This window comes from Vipera berus, assembly GCF_964194415.1.
Source record: "Vipera berus genome assembly, chromosome: 11".
Classification (NCBI taxonomy): Eukaryota; Metazoa; Chordata; class Lepidosauria; order Squamata; family Viperidae; genus Vipera; species Vipera berus.
In genome coordinates, this window is record NC_138214.1 from 17889159 (window position 1) to 17892130 (window position 2972).

The following is a 2972-nucleotide window of genomic DNA, read 5'->3' on the forward strand; positions in this document are numbered from 1 at the left end:
CCATCAAAATACTTTGCTGGACATGTGTTTGTATTTCCTGAAGATTGACCCACTACCTCTGCTGGAGGTTGCTTCCAAACCTCCGCCACTCTTTCTGTGATATCATACATTACTTTTTTTTTATTGAAAAGTTTTACAGTACATTTTATCTTTAACAATCCCCCCCTCCCTCCACCCACCCCTACCTAACCCTCCCTATCCCTCCCCCCCATTCCCCCCTCCCCCCCCGACTTCCCAGAGCTAAGTACAAGGTATAAAAGCAAAAAACAATCATAAACATCCATATGCTAACAACAATAAACTATTAATTCTATCGCACTCTAGCTCATATGAAATGACTACAAGCAATACTAATATTACATATAAAAAGAAAAAGAAAAAAGAAAAGAGAACTTATTCAAATGCTAAATGAAACTTTTTAGTCCCATATTTGTTCTGGATATAATCAATCCACTTTTTCCACTCCATAATATAACGTTCTTGCGAATGATCTTTCAAGTAAGCCGAAATCTTTGCCATTTCCGCCAGGTCAGAAACTTTTAGAGTCCATTCTTCTATAGTCGGCAGTTCCTCCTTCTTCCAATATTGACCTATTAAAAGTCTTGCTGCTGTAATTAAATTCAACATCAACTTAGTGTCCACAACAGTAGCATCTGTAATTATACCCAACAAAAACAATTGCGGACAAAACTTTATCCTTTGCTTAAAGATCTTCTGCATATTCCACCAAATTTTTATCCAAAAAGCCTTAACCTTTTTGCAGGTCCACCATATATGAAAATACGTTGCATCTTCGCCACCACATCTCCAACATTTAGGTTGATAATTCGGATACATACTTGCAAGCTTTTTAGGATCTAAATGCCATCTATAAAACATTTTATAAAAGTTCTCTCTTAGGTTTTGGGCTTGCGTAAATTTTACGTTCCTCACCCAGATCTTTTCCCACGTGTCCATTGTAATAACTTCTTGGATAGTCTGGGCCCATTTTATCATACAGTCTTTAACAAGTTCTGTTTCTGAGTCAATATCTATCAATGCAAGATAAATCCGTTTGATATGTGCTGGACCCTGGTTTCTAATTTGCTTTATCAAATTTTCATCAGTCATTGAGAAACCAATTTTCTGATCTTCTTTCCACCTGGCACGTAACTGAGTATATTGAAACCAAGTTTGAACGATCTCCTCATCTCGCAAGAGATTGTACGGCTTCAAACACCAGACGTTCCTTTCCAAGCTTAAGATCTCCTTATACGTAGTCACATCATGTTTGAAGCCAACATTTATGTTTTCTATTGCATGTTTCGGGATTGCCCACAACGGCATCTTGCAGTCTAACTTATGTCTATACTTCTTCCAAACTCTCAACAATGCCTGTCTTAAAATATGCACTTTAAACACATTATCTACCTTCTTATCATACAACAAATATGCATGCCAGCCAAATAACAAGTCATGGCCCTCAAGATTTAATAATCTCCCTTGTGTCAAATTAATCCAGTCACTTATTTCTGACAACGCAGCAGCTTCATAATATAATTTAAGATTAGGCATTTTAAGACCACCTCTTTCACGAGTATCCTGCATAATCTTAAGTTTAACTCGTGGCCTTTTCCCTGCCCACACAAATTTATTGATACCCCGTTGCCATTCTTCCAAATTAGAGTCTTTTTTAAGGACCGGTATCATTTGGAATAAAAATAAAAATTTAGACAGGAGATATCATACATTACTTTTGAATTTCCCGCCTTTCAGTCTGAGGTAATGCCCCCGTGTTCTTCATTTTTGCGTAATATTAAAAAGACAGTTTCTAGAACCTTATCCACACCCTTAATATATTTAAAGGTTTCAGTCATGTCCCCCTTTTTCCCTTCTGCCCCCCAGGCTGCACACATTCAATTTCTCCTATCTCTCCTAACATGTTTTGTTCCTCAGACGTTGCACCATTTTTGTTGCCTGTCTCTGGACTCATCAACACCTTTGAAATTGTTTTTTTTTAAAATAAGATCCTTCTTACAGTTACCGCTGTTGAGCCGGGTACCACCCATTCTGTACCTAGGCCTTTGGTTTTTCTTGCATAAGTGTAAAACCTTATTTTGCTCACTGCTGAATTACGTTTTGTTGGATACGGCCCAGGGTTTAAGTCTATCAAGGTCCTAGTTGATCTTGAGTCTATCTTGTAAAGTGTTGGTTATTTCCGCCAGCTTGGTGTTGTCTGCAGATTTGATGAGTTCCCCTCATTTATTCCTTCATCTAGATCATTTATGGAAAAAAAGAATACCTAGAGAGAGATTGATGGAGACATGTCACTCAAGGGGAAAAAAAATCCCAGGCCAGAGCAGGCCAGCTGCCCCACTGGACCTAAGCAATCAATCTCAAACTCTGGGTGCTCCATCGCTAGAGGTTTTTTTAAATAGGAGATTGGCCAGTCACTTATCTGGAATGGTATAGGACAGGGATACGCAACCTTGGCTCTTTTATGACCGGAATTCTGGGAGTTGAAGTCCACGAGTCATAAAAGAGCCAAGGTTGCCTACCCCTGGCATAGGGTCTCCTACGTGAGCAGGGGGTTGGACTAGAAGACCTGCAAGGCTCTTTCCAACTCTTATTCTGCATTAGATTCTGTATTCTTACCTGATTTTCCAGCAGATCCTTCAGGATTAGGAGTGAAAGTGAGAGGAGCAAATGCAAATGCGATGCAACCCAAGCTCCATGTCTCTGTCCATGCACAAAGGGCTGGGCTTCAGCTCTGCATCTGGGTGTCCAGAAAGTCTCCTGATCAGAGGAAGTACAAAACTTTTCGGATGTCTCTGTAAAGGGATTGGAAAAACAAACCAAACACCTCAGAATGTTTCTAAAATACATTTTTTTAAAAGGAGATTAAAAATATTTGCAGAAATGTTTCCAAAGTATGAAAAGAAGAAGTTTGTTACTTAGATAAAAACCAGAAGTTGTGAGTGCTTCATCACTGG